Source organism: Aythya ferina (genome assembly GCF_964211825.1).
Source record: "Aythya ferina genome assembly, chromosome: 5".
In the NCBI taxonomy this organism is placed as follows: Eukaryota; Metazoa; Chordata; class Aves; order Anseriformes; family Anatidae; genus Aythya; species Aythya ferina.
In genome coordinates, this window is record NC_140301.1 from 63349146 (window position 1) to 63367659 (window position 18514).

The following is an 18514-nucleotide window of genomic DNA, read 5'->3' on the forward strand; positions in this document are numbered from 1 at the left end:
CACCAGCATGGTGCCATATGGTATTTTTTAACCATTGTATAAATAACTTTTGTATATGTAACCATATTTAACCATATGGTATTATTTTACCATTATTTACCTAACCATATCAGTTGGATAGATACTTAGGGTGGGATTCACTTGTAAAAAAATGTGGATGGTGGCATCTGAGCTAATTGTCAAGACTCCCTTCAAAATCCATGGAGAAAAATGAGTATTTTTGGTGGAATCCCCTCCATAGGCATGGTGAATTGCCCACCAGGGCACCTCTTTCACCACACCAACAAGAGGAGAGCTGAGTACGACTGCCATGGAGATGTGCAATGGTGGGCGAAGTGCCTTGCTCCAACTGCCTGAGATGCCTCTGCTTTAATCCACGCCGCACAGACCTATTTCAGCTCCTGAGTAATATATTCTGACAGTAAAGCACAGTTGTCAGATGTTTTGGAATGAATATCTGCTCCAGCTGGCATCAAAAACTGTAAAGCAATGTAGCCTTTGAGCCAAAAAAAAGGGCAATGTTTTCAGGAAAAAAAAAAATACAAGGATGAACGTTCCATAAAGATGAGTTACGGTCTCTGGTGACACTCGGAGCGGATGAACAGAGTGATAGCATTGTTAAAACGCGAGCACGCAACTCACAAATCGCTCGGATCTGAAACACGGTTCTGTATTTCCACGGTGGAGCACAATGGGCAGAGCCCGGTGACAACATTTCTATTAATAGGAGAGGAGTTGTAAGCAACAATCAGGGAGTTTTATCGGCTCATTGTCGAAGCAAAAAGCAATTGGAATATGTGCCCCAAGGGCTGGAACCACATGGTTGGCATTAGTGCATGCAAGGGCTCGTGCAGAATAGTTATACACATTGAGAGGCATTTTTAAAACCTGTGTTGTAAGGTCTCCAGGCTTTTTGACTCATTTTGAAAACAATATACAATGGCAGTTTTTGTGTAAGAATTACAAATAATGAAATCTTTCTCTGTTTTGATCAAAGGAGTGCTATTTCCTTTTTCTGGAAAGAAAGTACTCTGCTGAAAAAGAAACCACCTGTGCTTTCAAAAGTCTCTAAAATCCTAAATCACACCTAAAGACTTGAGATCTAAGGAAAATCTCTAGATGAATCAGCAAAGGTCACAGAGTCCTATGATCACAGAATCATAGAATCACAGAATTTTTAAGGTTGGAAAAAACCTCCAGTATCATCTGGTCCAACCACCCCCCTACCACCAGTATCACCCACTAAACTCTGGTTTTATCCTGTATCACAACTCTGAACATCATCCATGTAAATCTGTCTCTTAGGTTCAAGAAAGGACCATCTCCAATCCTTTTCTGACAGATCCGCGACTGTGCCAGAAGGTGCTCCAAGACCCTCAGAGATGTGACAGCCTCCACCAGTCTGTTCCACCGCTCTGTTACCCTTTACACCAGAAAGTTTTTCCCAGTGCATAGCCCAAATCATCCTTGCAGCAACAGAAAATGATGTACTCTTGCTAGGAAAAGAAATAATTGTTTACTCCTTTCTTTCCAGTTGTTTTGTAATCTTTTTGAAAATCTCCTCTGAACTCAAAAACCACTAGCCGCTATTCATCCACTTTTGCAACCTGCCAGCGATGAGTTTCTTAATGGCTGTTTTAAGGGTTCATTGCCATGCCCCCATGCAGTGAGCCATCACTTCCTTCCCTCAAGTAATCCCAGCTGAGAGCGGAGTCCTCCCTCCTCCAACACTGCTGGAAACAAAGTTTGCTCCTCCAGACCTGACTGCTTCTCTTTAAATATTACCAAGACACATAAGCTTCTGGAGCTTAACCAGATCACCTATGAACTAAAAATAGCAACAATAAAGAGACTGGAGGATTACGCAGCTCTCTTTAAGAGACCCAAACCTTTTTTAATGGCGTGGTATTTAAAGGCTCTTAGGAGGCCATCTCATAGGGTTTGCTCTGCCGCTGATCACTGCTTCGCAAAGCTGTGCTCAACAGCAGCTGAACCAGTGCAGAGTTCAGCATTTCTGATCTGCGTGAAGCATCAGTGAACCAAATCTCTCACACTGGAGCCAATTACAGCACCGCAACAAGAGAGGCACGGATGATTTAGCCAGGGAGCAGGCAAGCAGAGGCTGACTGTAATGGAGATGTACCAGCCTTTAATCAGCTCAAGGCCAGGCTCAAGGAGCTTTAGCACCTCTGCATGTTGGGGCTATATGTGCAGGAGTGATCATCCACACCCAGGTGGTCACCCACAGCACATCAGTGAATTGGCTTTCACCAGGACAGCAAGGCATGGTGCAATGACTTGGGGAGGAGAATTTGACAATTTGAACAATTTGACAGAGTTCTGCCTGCTCCCGGGTGAGCCTCTCACCACCTCTGATGGTGTTTCTCTTATCAGGACATGACTTTGCACTCCATTTTGCAATTCAGGAAATGAAGGGTAGAAATACCTGAACTGTTCTGGACTCGGTAAGGACATTGTCTACAAGAAGTTAATCCAAGATCAAAAGCAAGGAAAAAAAAAAAAAAAAAAAAAGGAAATCTTATTACGTTAAAAAAAAAAAAAAGCAAAAACATGTAAATTTTGAACGTTTTCTTTCTTCTGAACTCCTTTAAATTCAAACAGTCCATAGTAGGATCAGCAGTTCTTTCTTATAAATGACTCTCATTGATGTCTTTTAGAAAACTGACATCTTTTTGAAAATTTCTGAGATTAAATGTGTCATATCCAGCACATGGCTTAGTTGTCAGGTCTTGTGATCAACTTATACCTCAGAGAAGCAGAGCAGAAGTGCTTAGTATTGCTTACATGCATCTTCTTTTTAAGTGATTTGGGCTCATTTTCCAGACTAGGAATTTTTCTCAATGTTCTCAATCTCAAAGATTCAAGGAACCAGTGATGTAGATGGGAACAGTAAACATTCAGGAGTTTCCAAAGGTGTTCTGTTCACTAAGTGCTTTGGAAGAAAAAAAAGAAAATTGCTCTTCTCAGAAGCATTATTTAACTTTTTTGTTTGTTTTTCTTTTTCCTTTAGAAGCTTTTTTGCCAATATACTTTGTGAAACATGCAACTTTCACATTGATTAGGGTGCAGCATGTATCTGCATTATAGGAAAGCCTTACAAGCAACTCCTGTTTAAAGCTGAGCTTAGATTTTTCTGGGATAAGTTTCAGCAGTAATATTGCAGATTTGCTCCAGATTTCCAGTGTGACCTAAATGTCCAAAGTCTGAGCCTTCTGGGAGCCTTCTGTTAAAGCCATGAGGGGGCACGGGGTCCTCCCTGAGCTGAGTGCCCTGACTCCAGGGGAAAGCTCATCTGGGAGCTGCTGGTGCTGCTCAAGGCGTGTTGTGCCAAGAACCTTGTTTTTCATCTTACCTGCTCTAAAGGCAGGATCAGTGCAGGATAAGAAAGCTCCCTTTTGTTCATGCTCCATAAGACCGTCATGATAAATTACAGTGACTTGGAAGATACTGCGAAATACGGTGGTGACAAGGGTATCAGACATATAAGTGCCACCAGGGGAGGCAGAGAGCCTGCAGGAAAGACCATCTATCAGTTACCTCCAATTAGTCTCAAGGCACTTGAAAACATAGAGCACAGATTTCATTCTTGTAAAGCTTTTGGAGATCACAGAGAAGAGGCATTTTGCTCTTTGCTTGAATATAAATACAAGTATCTAAATATAACCCCTACAGAGATTTTCATTCAGCATTTAGCAGTTAAATCAGGTTCTATGAAGCTCTCTTTTAAATTGGTAAATAAAAGAATTCATAGCTATTCTTATAGGCTTAAAAAATATGGATCAGAGATGTGGGATATGTGCATACCATATTAGCATGCTGTGGTATTCTTATCTTCTTGCTGTTTAAATATTTAGGCATTGTTTGCTTCTATACTTGCTGTAGGATATTGAATCATCTATTCCACATTAACTTTTATGTAGCAATATTCCTGAAGCACAAAAGGCTTTCATCTACAAAAAGAAAAAAAATATTGATAACTAAGCTTCTTTTCATAAGTTATATTAAATCAAGGCACTTGGTGATAGCATTAATGATTGTGCCTGGCCCAGATTAGGTGAGAATTATAGCAAATCTTGCTATTCATATTGTCAAATGTGAAAATTTACTCACTCGCCTTTAAATCACCCTCTTAAAAATAACAAAAGAAAACAACAATTCCCAGGACTATAAACTCCCCCTCTACATCCATGGCAGTGTCCAAAGCCAGGCTGGATGGGGCTGAGGGCAGTCTGGGCTGTGGGCAGGGGGCCCTGCCCATGGCAGGGGGCTGGGACTGGGTTGGCTGTAAAGTCCCTTCCAGCCCAAACCATCCTGTGATTCTGTTATTCTATGATTCTATAAAAAAGCTAAAAACTACTTTATAACAGCTTTGTCATGGACCAATGGGTGACCTGAAAAGAGCTGCCAGGGAGCTCCAGACGTTTCAGCACACGGATTTAAGACCAATAAAGAAGAGGTTCTACAGACTTCCTGCCAAACTTGGTTGTTTTCAGACCACGGTATCTTAACTACCCTTGTGCATGCTGATTGCACATAATTTATTCAAACACCGCAGCACTGTATTTCATTTTCAAGGGGATTAGTTATGAAGCAATGTATTTTCCAGTATGGGAGAATGTTTTTCTTGGTAAAAAGAAAAAGTTTCTGACTTAACAATCTGGGTTTGGTTTGCTCACTGCTTTTCAATTTATATATATATATATTGCTGGTGGTGGTGGAGTTGTTGGGGAACTACACATCCAAATTAATTAATTATAGTAACAATAACAATAAAGAATTGCAGTTAAAGTCATGGGGTTTGTTATGTTTTCCTCATGATCGCATTAACGTGTAGTGCTACTGGCTTCAGAGGGAGCCTCGCACGAGGCACGATACTACATTATACCACATAACCCAAGAAAATATATGCTCTTTCTTGATTTTTTTTTTTTTCTGACTGACGATTTTTATTTTATTTTTCTGAATATTGGCAGTGCGTTTGGCACCTAACTTACTGAACTCCAACTAGCATTGAATAAATTACTGGGAAAGAAATATTCTACCCCGAAGTGTTTATAGCCTAGGAAATCAATGTCTACTTTCTCTTTTGTTAGCAGAGGTCCGCAATGAGGTATTAAATCTGATGCACTAATTTGACTGAGGAAGGGCGAGCTGTGCAGGGAGAGGATTACAAGTGTGAGGGGAGAGGGTGAAACATTTTTCCAGATTTCTCTGCTGCAGCATGCCTTGAGCAGCTCTGATCACACAAGTAGCAGAGAATTGCCTAAGCTCAGCCCAGGGGGTTTCTACCCAAGCCAGTCAAGCTTGTCTAATTAGCCCCATATTTTATATTTCCATCCGTCAGAGGATCCCCCACTGCTGCAGTGCCCATCTGCAAAGCCGTTGCTCTTCCACCTGAGCTCTTCTCAGCCCCGTGATGGCTGGTGCCATGGGCATCCCTCCCTAGCGGGAGCATGAGGGTAGCAAGCAGGGCTGCTCACCTCTCTGTTGTCCAGGGCAGAGTGGGGGACATCATTCCGATGGCACAGGTGATGGAGCAGAGCAGACACATTTTTCCCAGGACACCTTCAGTCTTCACTTTTATCTGTTTGGGGCCTGTTCTGGCATTGGTGCAGCTGAAATAAAGCAAAAGAAGTTTAACTGACTGACCCTCTCCTGCTGGGTACTTGCTGCAGGTCCCCAGCAGACTGGTTGCTTGCTGCAGTGACACGACTGGGTGCAGGTTCATGAGCCCAGTGCAGAGGACTTGGAAGAGCTGCATGGGTGCAAGGACAATTTCAGGGACCATGTAAGGTCTCTGGAATGCATGGCAGAAACTCCATGCCTCTTTCAGCCCTTCCTGGAAACCAAAGTCCTGCCCACCAGGAGTCAAGGGGTGCTCTGGACCAACGAGGCCTCAGTGTGTCACCCACAGAATTACTTGGACACATCTAGCAGTTCCCATGCTGTGATATGTTGAAAACTTGAAGTGCAATGAGAAAAATCCTCAACATCAGAGGCTCTGCTTATTCCTGGTGTCAGAGTGTCAATGTAGAGATGGAACAAGTAGCCTGTACCATGAAATCATGACACAGGATCACAAAACACTGCTAGTGTAGCGTGGAAATCATGGTCCTTGCTTAGGCCATCCAATTTCATTGATACTACAGGAAATGTTTCCCTTCTAAGAAGTCCAAATCTATGAAGAATGCACAAGTCAACAAACAGAAAAAGAGCACAATGCTTTTGTAAAAGGAAAGATAACATCACAGAATCATAGAATGGCTCGGGTTGGAAGGAACTGTAAAAATCATCTAATCCCAGCCCCTGCCATGGGCAGGGCCCCTTGCCCCCAGCCCAGGCTGGCCTTGGGCACTGCCAGGGATGGGGCAGCCACAGCTCCTCGGGGCAGCCTGAGCAGGGCCTCACCGCCCTCTGAGGGAAGAATTTCCTCCTTATATCTAATCTAAGTCTACCCTCTTTTAGCTTAAAACCTGTCCCCCTTGTCCTATCACTCTCTGCCCATGTGACATTTCATGGTTGGTTGAGCTGCCAAGAAGCCACCTGGAATAGTTGCTTTCTAACATCTGTATTTTTGCTCCGATATCTCCACCATTCAAGCTCTCTTTTCCTTCAGATCCACCTGCAACATTGGTGTTGCAAACAAGTACATATAACCCCATGGTTTACTCCCTCAGATCATTAAGACAGCTGAGACCAAGAAAGCCACCACTAATCCTTACAGCAGCAGTTTTGGGCCTCTGTCCCAGTAACATTTCTGTATGTGCTAGTGTATGGCACATAAACCCTGTAATAAACTGAAGTACTTTTTTTTTTTTTTTTTTTTTTTTTTTTTTTTTTTGAGAGAGAGACTGGAGCCTCAGTGCAATGCTGTGTCACTCTTTCTCTGCTATATCACTCATTCATAAACCCAGATAACACTTCCACTTGGCGCCTGGTAAGGTTTCTACAATGTGTTTCATTGTAGTGAGCTTCATTCCTGGCCATGGAAGAGAATGGCAGCTACTATTTTTGACCTTTATTGCATATTTATTTTCTCTATATTTGAAACAGACACAGCATTTAAACCTCTCACTCACTTCATCACCTCTTGCAGCTCTTCTAAAGGTGCTTTCTGTATCAGAGACAACTGCTTTTCCTTCTTTTACCTACCTCATTCTCCAACTTCAATGTCTGGAAACATGTCTTTAATACTTTTAACCTCCTATACTGAATATATACTTCAACTTATTTAAGAAAGTTAATGAGAAAGGAGACTTTCTCTATTGTGGAAAATTTCCTGATCAGAAATCCAAATGAACATTTATTTATTCACTCAGATACTCAGGCATGGAAATCTCTGCACTTTAAGTACAAACACAGAGATGTTTTTATTTTAATCTCACTTCTGCAAATTAACATAGTCATGTAGTTTTCAAAATTAAAAACTCAAAGGATTAAACCCAACTGGCAAACATGGCTTGGAAATCATTTTGTGTCCCAAATATTAAGATTACTAAATGCAGATGAAAGAGGCAATTCCAGAAGAAATTTCTGTTCCTTTACAACTAAAGATAAGCCTTAACTATATGTGCATGCAAAAATGTAATATGATTTATTTTCCAACAGGCAAAACTACTGTATATTGCTGTAGGTCACAGAGCAATGTGACTGGAGTATAAATAAAACTCCAGGGGCTCACATGCTGATGATGGCTGTAATTATTGATTAATTCTGCTTTAGAAAGCTTGAAAACAAGTCCATCTTGAAACGGACCAAAACATAATGCCTCTCTCATTGCAGGAAACTAAAATGTATCTCTCATTAGAAATGCCTGAGGTTTTCAGACTTGCCAAGGGATAAATGTCATATCTGGCAGGGGGGAAAAGAAATTAATACCTTCAACTTTTTGGAGAGAATTTTAATAAAGATTAAACTAGTCTAAAAAAAATAAAATCCTAAGAAGGTTTTCTAACCTGAACATAGACAGGAGGCTCTTGTGGTTTTTAGAGGAAAACAGGCTTCTTTTCCACACTATCTTGCTAAAGTGATTACTAGTTCATCCTTGTATATTAATGGCATCTGGAGGCAAGTACCCAGCTGTGTTTAGCACAATGCAGACATCCAGCCCAGGCTGGTCCCTGCCCCATAGACTCTGCAATATACTATTAAGATGAGATAGACATGACTTTTTTAGGTCCTTTTCACCCCTTCTAACCATTTTACCCTGGTGAAAACTCTGTCTTACAGCAGATCACATCACCTCCTTTAACTCAATGGGTCTATTTCAACTGGGAGTCTTGTCCTTTTGCTTTTAGACAGAATCAGCCAATGTAACCATGCTGGGAATATTGCATACCCACATGAATCATGCTGCGTTGACTGGTGGGGATCAGAAAGACTCCTTTTAATTTGTTTTTAAGGGCAGAAGATAACACCTACAAAGAAAACACTACTGGATGCCTGTATCACCGAGAACAGTCTTTATAGGAAAGAATTGGTCAGTTTGAGAACATGAGGGGGAAAAACTGCCAAAGAAAGCCTGGCTGCTTAGATGCAAGGATATTCCCTGGGTCTGCTTCACCTTGCAAAGAACAAGTGGCACAATGCACTGTGGCAAAATCTGGCATCTAAGTAATTTCTTTTCTCTATGAAGAAGAGAAAACTTACTGTACAATTACAATTTTGTAACTTCACTTTCTAGTATGGTGAAAACAGAAGCTGCTTGCTGTCACACAGGGGACACATAACACCTTGGAAGGACTCTGGAGTGCATGTGCATCGTACTCTGCCTTCACGGAATCACAGAATATCCTGAGATGGAGGGCACCCACAAGGAGCACTGAGTCCAACTCCTGGCTCCACACAGGACCACCTCAAAATCAGATCTTGTTTCTGACAGCATTGTCCAAAATGCCTCTTGAACCCCAGCAGGCTCAGTGCAATAATCACATGCCTGGGGTGTTTGTGCCAGTGCCCGACCACCCTCTCAGTGAAGAGCCTCTTCTCTTCCTAACATCCAATCTGACCCATTTTTCAGATCACACATCACACAGAGGACTCAAGGAGATTGCTGAGACTTTTTTTTTTTTTTTTTTTTTTTTTTTTTTTTTTTTTTGAGAGGGTTACACCAGAAGTGTTTAAAATCTACCAAATGACTGGTATCACCTGAGAATGAGCTTTGGTCTAATCATGGTTAGAAGCTTCTGGGCCATGCTTCAACACTGATTAGCTTTGAAATCTCCATTCTTCTTTCACAAAGTTTGGAGAGGTTTATGGAGGTAACCTTCAATTTTATTAAATATTGAGAAGACAGTGACCTGAATGTAGACTCAGCCTACCTGATAAGGTTTACAACTTCTGTGGTTGTCTTGCTAGAAATATCTGAGCTAGCTAGGTACATACGACTGGTTGTATTGATCCCTAGATTTCCATAAAGCGTTTCGTACCACCTGACCTTCAGATCAATAGAATGACACTTTATCAGCACGGGCAGTTATTAGTGAATTGAAGCCTTTCTGGCTGCCAAGAAGTTACTCTCTCACTGATATCCCTAATATTACATCCTGACCATGTTAATATTTGAAATAATAACCCTAAATTCTCAGTAAGTAAGATTACAGATGACATTAATTAGGAGATTATTAAATTATAAATAGAATGACAAATTACAACTACGAATAAATTACAAATAGCACTAATGAGAAGCTGTTGCAGAGATGGTTAAAAAAGTTAAATACAAAAATTAAGCAGCTTAATACAGCCTAATAAATAGACATTGAGGAACAAAGTATGTATGCCATACTTTTGGTTGGATATCTGTTGAATTTCTGTGGAGGAGTTGATTTCTTTATTCCAACAGCTAGAAAATAAATGAGGCAAATTTAGAAATATGGCAGAACTTTTAAACACTGAGGTGATTAATCCTGGAACTATTTCACAAGAGCTTTGTTGAATTCCCCACCATTGCAAATTTCTAAAGGTACATCCTTTACTGAGTAATACACTGTATTTTAAATAGGATGTAAAAAAAAAAAGGACCCATTGGCTGTTATTCACAAAGCCAATTACAACAATTTCTTCTATTATTATTATTATTATTATTATTATTTAAATTATTATTTAAATTATTATTTAAATTATTATTTAAATTATTATTTAAATTATTATTTAAATTATAGACATGTGTTAATATCACAGAGACAGAGTACCGGTTACGAATCCCTCTACAAAAAGGTTCTCACACAGAGAAGCCATTTCATTGCCTAGATGGGTTGAGTAATGGTCCTCCAACTGTGGTTGCTCTCCTTGAACCTGCCCTCAGTGACTGCCAGAGCGGAATTTGCTATAAGCTCCCTGGTGAATATGAACTTCCCCTGTAGACAATGTTGTAAGTTTGTTCAGCCTTGGAAGAGAAGTTTGTGAAAGCCAGAAAATCAACATCCTCTCCTGTTAGGCACTGTATCTAAGAAATAAGAACCTGATGGGATGCAAGACAAACGTAGAATAATTTTATCATCTTCTTGACATTGTTTATTCTTTTCCATTCACACAAGAATATATGGAAAGCAAAGAAAATTCCCTTGATAAAAAATCAAGAGAAAAGCCTTACAAGCAACTCCATGTCTTTGAGCAATATGAATGCGAACACATCTTAGGTTTCTCTGTCATTTCTGTAATCACCCTGCTTTTCCATCATCATACACACTGCTCACATTGGTCCTTTCTTGAACATGAATCACTCTTTGTCTTCCATGCTAGAATTAATTATTCAGAGACTTTTTTTTTTTTTTTTTTTCCTAAGCTTCATATATTCACTATCTCTGTTACTGACTGCTCTCGAGGTACTACCTTGATGAACAATTTTAAGTGGAAGAGGTTGGCATAGTCACTTAGATCACGGCTAGGCAAGACACTAAATAGAAGATTTTGAAAATGAGTGCTGAAGAAAACATGAGTAAAAATTTTCAAATATTTACAGTATGCTGCTTTGAGTACAGGAGATCCAGACTCAGAAAGTGTGAACTGAACTTGGAAAGACAGTGAGGAGCTAAAAGCACAACTAAATAGAGCAGAGTGATCTTAGTCTATCACTTTTCCCGCAGAACATGGCAAAAGCAATCATTTTCCCCTGGAATGTTTTACAGGAGGAAGCTGCTACAACCAACTGTATTATCTCTACCTTGTTCATGATTGATAAACCATGACCTTCAATGCATTGCTCATGAAAACAATTTCCTGTGAGCTAAACAAAGCTGTAGCACACATTTGTGCTCAACCTTAGAACATGAATGATAAATAATTGACCCATTTTGCCAGTGGCAGAGGCAATGTGTTCCTAGTGCTGAGCTGCTTCATTTCTCAGTCTCCAAGAGACTGGGCTCTGTGCTTCCGTGTGGCTGGCAGGGCCGCCACGCAAGGAGAGGATGGAGCACCCCATACAGCCATCTGCCAGGATTCATTTCTGCTTGGCCTCATCTTTGCAAGCAGATGCCTGGGCCCGTCTGGTCCCCACGCGGCTGCAGTGCCTGCATGCTCAATACCCTGCATATGCCGTTGGCTGACATTTCCTCTCCAGCTCTCTTCACGGGACAGTGGGAACATTATTTCTGTCCTTCTCCAAAGACAACCAGTGCAACCGAGTGACTCATCGGCACATAGCATGCTATCTGGAGGGGGGCTTCCCGGGATCTCTACAAAAATCATGGGGACTGAGGAAATGTCAGCCTTTTGTCTGTATTTTGGAATGAGATGTGAGCACTTACTGACTGTAAATCCCTGCCTTGCACAGCCCTGTTTGTTAGTCTCATGGAAGGTATAATAACCATCTATTTCTTGAGACTGAGCACATTATGGTGTGTCTGTCCAACAGTCACCTGCTTGACACTGGTGGATGGTAACTGCTGGCAACTGCTAAGTGACCTTTGAACGTCACCTGCCAACAGCCTCCTTCCCTTCTGCTCAACAAAGATCAGCACAGCCACCGCCACGTGAAACATTTCTCACTGGAGGTGGCTGGTTAAGGCTCCAGAAATGTCTGTTTCTAAGCTCTGGGTCCTGCCGCAGTTAGTGTTTCCTCTCACCTAACTGGAAAGCAAATGATAAGGCAGGTCTTCGCAAGGTCAAGGCACCAGTGAGTCCAGCCACTGTGCTGGAGGTGGAACCGCTGTTGTTTTCAGTAGTGCAACAGCAGAGCCAATTTTCAGGTGTTACTGCGGTGTGGTACAAGGCTCCAGCATGCTGGTATTAATGCTTATCCTTTTCACATCCGGAGTTTTTTCATCTCTTCTGTGGTTGAAAATCTTTTCTTGTATTATCAATGGTATATTCTAATAATACCTGATGAGGAGTGCACACAATGAGCTGCTTTTCCTCATTTTCATAGACATTCTTTGTGGCTATTATTAGCTGTTATTATTCAGAGTACTCAGACATACCTGGATCCACCCAGGGATATAAAGCTCTGAAGAAAATACCATTGAAGTAAAAAAGAACCATTGTAGTACATCAGCGTAAGCTTTGGAGCACACTTACATCTATTCCTAACTTACTAATGTTGTTAATGACCCATCTTTACCTTTTCTGACCTTTTTCTTCTTCTTTTTTTTTTTTTTCTTTTTTTTTTTCTTTTTTCTTTTTTCAGGTATCCTCTTGCATTTTACATTAAGATTGCAAGAATACAGGTCAAAAGTAGTATTTTTTTCTACTGTTCTTAGACAAATAATAGCAAAACAGGACCACAAGCACTAATAACAATCATCATCATCATCTATGAGTAGGAAGGTTGATTTCCTATATCACATACATCTATGCCCATCCAAGGTCTTGCATTGCCTGTGACAGCCTTAATGACAAGAAAAGAAACAGTCTGATGACAAGTCTGAAGCAGGTTGATACTAATCAGGCAGTTCATATTTGTCTCCTTCCACAACTGTTTCTAACTAGGTAAAATGCGTGAGACATCTCACAATTTCTGACAGCACGTAACAGTTCTGCCTCCTTTCTCTCAGTGCGCCTACTGACACAGGTCTTTCTACCTGATCCCTAAATTTCACACAAGGACGGGTATTGTCCTTGAGATGTCTGCTTATTTTTAGGATTGTTTGCATTTCGACAGTGGATTCAAAAGCACCAGGTCAGGTGTTACAGCCTGAATCCCGGTGTGGGTGGCGTAACACAGGGCTTTTCAATCCAGCCTGATGGAATTAGGTGAAATGTGGTGGGATTTGCATACCTTACTGCCAGGAGTGTCTCTGTGAATCTCAGCCTAAGGAACATATTTTTTTACTGCAAACTGTTTCAGGAGGAAGAAGCAAACCCTCATTAGAAGGGGATCAGGCTGCCAACAGTGCGCATTGGCTTGGCTACTGCCAGTTGTGCATGATAGAAAATAGGAATTTCAATCAAGATCACAGAATCACAGAATCACAGAATTTCTAGGTTGGAAGAGACCTCAAGATCATCGAGTCCAACCTCTGACCTAACACTAGCAGTCCCCACAAAACCATATCCTAACCTCTGTTGTTGGATTTGGATTTGGATTTGTTGTTGGATTTTGGGTTGTTGCCCAAACTCTGTTGTTGTTCGGTCCTATGCATGATACATGGAGCTTTACATGGAGCTATCTGGCATTTTCTTTATCTAGCATTTCTTTTGATTTGTGCTTCAGAGCATACCACTATCTTTTCCCTGTGAAAAGTGCAGGGCGTGCATATTCCTTGGTGTAGGCTTAGTGGAGGTAGAGGTGAAGGTCTCCCTTTGGGGTCCTGTAGCCCATGGGTGCCCAAGCAGCACCTTTTGGGGTGCAAAAGGTACAGTTTCCTCTGCATGATGGCTTGTTAATATTTTATTTTATTTTATTTTATTTTATTTTATTTTATTTTATTTTATTTTATATTTTAATTTTTTATTAAATAATAATAAAAAAGCACTGCAAATCTGCAAATCACAGCAGGATCATAGCTTGATATTATTATTTTTTTAACTTTTTTTTCCCTATGACTCAAGCAAAAGTCTCCATGAAGTTTCTCCTATTGACAATCCATCTACTCCCTGCAATTACAAACTAACAGAAAGTACAGCTCATGGAAAGGCAAGGCAAGAACAACTAAGAGGCTCGGAAGTGCATCCTGACACCTGTCAGTGCCTGACCAGCCTGCCAGCACCTCGCACACCGACACTTGCTTTGGGGCGGCTGCCGACCCCATGCAGATGCTGAGCAGCTCTGCACTCAGGTCTGAGCACAAACCTCACCTCCTGATGCAGTTGGACAGTTTTTATTTCCTCATTTATCACTTAATCTCTCAAGAGGAATGCAATCACAGAGTGGCCGCAGCTATTTGCGAGTTCAGGCTGAATTCAGCAAACAGCTTCAGCCATGCAAAACATGAACACGGATCCTAGACAAGAGAATGCAGCTCAGTTTGTCATTGCTAACATTAGCTATTTTGATTATTTGTACAATTTCTGTGCAATTGTTTTGCCATAATTCATTACACGGCAGAAGAGTTCTTCCTCTTTCATTCCCCAATGGCTAACAATGAGGAAAATCCATTCCTGCCACATCCAAACTTCTCTCTTCAAATTGTTCCCCCTCCTCTGTAGTAAGGGAACATTCAAAGGGCTTAACCATGTGTGTGTGCTGGGCATCGTTCATCGGATCAGGGAGTGGGAAGAGGAGTAACTGAGTGCAACTGGTCAGGGTTTAGGGCCCTGTGGTGGGAGATCAAAACCTGCTTCAGCAGCCTGCCCTGAGGGCTGGGCTGTGGGCAGACTTGCTCTGACCCTGGCAAGTTGCACAACCTTCTCCTGCTGCATTTGGTGTCTGCACAAACACACACGTACACAGAGGAATTACAGGGAAGCTGAAGCAAGGGAAATCATTGCCTGTATTCACATACGTGAGTGCCTGAGATCTGGTCTCATCCTACCCAAGTGATACCCTTCTCCAGCATGGAAGCAATGCACTTTTTGGAAAACATTGCTCTAGGTGCACTGGGGAGTGAGGAGGCTTCTGTGAACCCCATATTTACTGCAGACTGTCCACACTATTTACTGCAGGGGATGTTCACTGCATCCCAGCTGCTTCCCCTGGCAGAGGTGAGTGCTGCCAAGGCATGGCACTGGTGGCCACAGGAGCAAGCAGAGAGGACACGCTTCTCAAAGGCTTCTTCTTGGGCTGGTTAACCTGTCCTTCCTTCATGCCACAGGTGTGATGTCTTTACACAAGGCACTTGTTTCACAGACAAGCCTTGTATGAACAGTAGAAAGCTCTGGAGACCTGTGCTATACACCCAGACTGCTGGTTTAATTTTCACCTGCCAAGCAGGAGAATAGACAGGTAAATATTTACACATGGAAAATTCTCTCACACTGAACTATTCAAGGAATTCAAAGCCCAGGAGAGCACTGCTGCCTGCAGAGTCAGTGTTCTTTCCCTCTTAACCAGGGCATTAAGCTGCAGTTAGCAATTCTCTGCAATCAATGCCAGAGAAATGTGAGGAGGCACAGAAAGCAGGGTTTTCCAATGGCCTTCTGCTGGGCTTGCCTTCTGCCCAAGCTCATCCATCCCCCTTTATGGCCCTCTACATATCTTTATGCCTTCAGGGTAGAAGAAAATCTCTTAAGGAAGCCTGCTGGAGAACATCTGCCCTTTGAACCAAAGCATCAGAAGACTTTAATATGACTGGCTAGTAGGCAACAAAAATTTAACTTCAGGAGATGAAATTCTTCCCCATGTGAAGGGCCCAGGCCAGGATCATTCACCAGCTCTATCTGGTATAAACCCTTAAAGCCATTGTGTGTCTGTGCAAGATGAAGCTGGCAGCTTTCAGCCTGTCCTACTCTACATCCCAAAATGTTATTAACCTAACTGTGAAGGGCACACTGATACTGAGCCCTTCTGCCTTGCATGTGTGCCTGACTAGCTGGGGGGTGTTTTTCCTTCCTCAGAGCTCCGGCTTCTGCAGGTATGTCATCACCTGAGCCTGCCTTTCAGACAAAGTCTGCAGATGGAAACCATGCTCCTCGAGGAACAAGAAAGTAGATAAAAGGGAATTCATGCTTTTTTATTTATTATTATTTTTTAATCTCTTCAATTTTACACCAATCTTAAACATTTTTTTTTTTTTTTTTAGGAGAAGAGAATGTACTTCATGGTTTCCATATGAATTAAGAAGTTTCCCTGAATTTTCAGTTGTTCAAAACCAACTGATAGGAGAGTACTCACCATTGCCCCTGAGCAGTGCAAACCTTGTAGGGGACCAACATCACTGCTGGGTGCCAGCCCAGAAGCGAAAGGGCCCAGCCATGACCTCTGTTGTAACTCCACTCTAGAAAGATGCAGGGCCCTCAATTTTAAAGCAAGGTTTGTTTTTTCCAAAGCGTTGATCCCTCAGCAAGCAGCCAGCACTGAAGCAGAGCCACAAGCACACTGGGACATGATGCATGATCACGTTCCCAGTGCGGCTGCATGCACAGCACTTCCCAGCCTGCTCCACGAAGCTGAAGATCCTGCAGGTCAGAGCTTTTGCCCGTTCAATTGAGCAGAAGGATTTAAGTAAAACAAAAGACCAGCTCCTCAGATAGCTTAAGGGAGTCATTCTCTATGACAAAGAACTAAATATATTCCATTTGTGTTTTATATTGTCATAAATATGCATGTGAGATTAAGGAAATGTGCTTGCTGGTGTGGAGCAGCATGGTAGGTGCATGCTTAAACAGCATCTGCACATGGATGTGCTACATCAGTGCACAGTTACTTTATTTTCATGTGCAAGTGGGGATTTAATATGTAGAGCTAAAAGTGAAATAAAATTTGGGAAACCTATCCACGTCACTGATGGAAGAGTTTCACTCCGAAAAACTGTGTGCAGTGAATCTCTTTGATGCTCTGAGCAGAGCACCAAGCCCCACAGACCTTCACTGCAGAGCAGCAGGTTGGAGGTTGCTGCAGTTGTGGTTCTGTATGGGCAGGGCTGTAGGGCCCCAGGCACACCAGACTTCTTGTTCCCTTTAAATAGTCTCAGTTCAGTAGCTATTTAAGTCCAGAAGGAGTCTGTGTGGAACTGATGAAGAAAAAATTAAAACACTTGAAAATGCTATTTTGAGGTTTACAGAACTTGAATAAATGAGCATATTAACTATTCAATTATCTATGGCATTTTGCATATTTTGTCATTCAGCCCACTCTTACTCCTAGCTATGACAGCATCCTTGTGCAGGAGCTGGGCGATCTTTCAAAAAGGTGCTGGAAGTCCTCCTCTCCAGGCTGCTTTTCCGAGGCACTTTGATGAGCAGCAGCTAAATGAAGGTCACTCTTTTCTTTGTCTTGCCTTCACAGCTTTTTATCTTAGGGTTGTCTTAATGTCTGTTTTACCAGTTTCCAATATCGGCTGTGTTTTCTTCATCGTGATCTATAGGCTGGAAAGAGATAAGGACTGATCTTAGCTTGTATTAATATTGACTACAAGTAGGTGAGTTATGACAAAGAGTCATCATGCTATGGTTATGGTGAGCTGCAAGTTTCTTCGTGTTCATTTTTCAGATAGATTTTTACCTCTAAGGATCTCCCGATCCTCTATTAAAGTGCATTCCTATCAAGGACAATTTGTGAGAGTTATGTTACTAAAGTACTGCTATCAAGCACAAGATGTGGGACTTGTCTGATCAAAAGCAGATGTCTACATATATGCATATGTGATATCAAATATATATATCTTACACCTTGTCATCTAGATTTCCCTTAGAATTCACAGCCTGAGGAATGCCATCACAGAACACTTCCTATTGCAATACAGGTGTTGGAGGTGGAAGAGCACCTTAAATGCCCCCTGGTTAAAGACAGACTTGAGGCTGACAGGCTCAGATGGGAGCATCCTGAGAGCTGTTATCTAGTCATGTTTCCACTGCCTGCCTGGGGAGTGCAACCAAATCACCATTGAGACCAGGATGTTGTTAACTGAATAAATCTTTGTTCTTGAGTATTTCTGTTGCTCAAAAAAAAATATTTGAATACCACTGTGAAATTTCCATGCCAACATATTAGCAATATTTTGTCTTTATAGAAGACTTTTCACCCATAAATTCTTTCACAAATACAGATCTGTCCTATTGTTCAAGTTTAATACGTGAGCAAATAATGCTCACAGAGGATAAGCAATTCCTAAGCAGATCCACAGAGAAGAGCCAGGTTTCACTTCAGTTTGTCCATCACACCATGGAGCCTCACGTGAGGCTCAGCAGCAACAGGAATAATCCACAGAGCATGCAATATTTGGTTGGCTCTTACCCACCCAGACAAGGGGTAAATAAGACTTTCAGAGCTGCTTCTTGATTTAATGAAAGACTCCTATGCTTTCAAATTTGCATTTGTCCTAATTATGAGTTGCCCACAATATTACTGAAGATGACTCTTTCAGGACAGTTACATTAGATTTGTAGTATCCTCCATCACAAGTGAAAACCAGGAAACTGCTTTCAGAAATGGTTGATTAGCAATCTATTTTAAAACCAC

The 18514-nt window shown here is 41.6% G+C and overlaps 1 long non-coding RNA gene across 1 annotated transcript; it reads right to left on the minus strand.

Moving 5' to 3' along the window:
• Positions 1 to 16446: 16446 nt before the first annotated feature.
• LOC311437823 lies at positions 16447 to 18473 on the minus strand. Its single transcript, XR_014693740.1, has 2 exons — positions 18148 to 18473; positions 16447 to 17421 (listed from the first exon to the last, which is right to left on the minus strand). It is a non-coding gene; the product is annotated as an uncharacterized lncRNA (long non-coding RNA).
• Between the last annotated feature and the right edge of the window lie 41 nt (positions 18474 to 18514).